Source organism: Plasmopara halstedii (assembly GCF_900000015.1).
Source record: "Plasmopara halstedii genome assembly, contig: Scaffold_555, whole genome shotgun sequence".
Taxonomy (NCBI): Eukaryota; Oomycota; class Peronosporomycetes; order Peronosporales; family Peronosporaceae; genus Plasmopara; species Plasmopara halstedii.
Genome location: NW_020187475.1, coordinates 250739 through 250985, shown reverse-complemented (window position 1 = coordinate 250985; position 247 = coordinate 250739).

Sequence of the window (247 nt, the reverse complement as noted above, 5' to 3'; positions counted from 1 at the left end):
TCGACATCACCGGAGCACGCCATGTTGTACTCCGTTCGACAGGATTTGCATCCATGCGTATCACGGTAGTGTTAGCTGTGACTGCAAGTGGCCAGAAGCTTCTACCGCTCGTGATTTGGAAGGAGAAGAAAGAAAATCGCGCTATATCCACTGTGAACTCTGTGTGGGTGGCTAATCAGCCCAAAGCTTGGGTGGATTCCGAGCTGCTATCGGGCCGGATGACCGTGTATTTCCACCTGTACTGGAT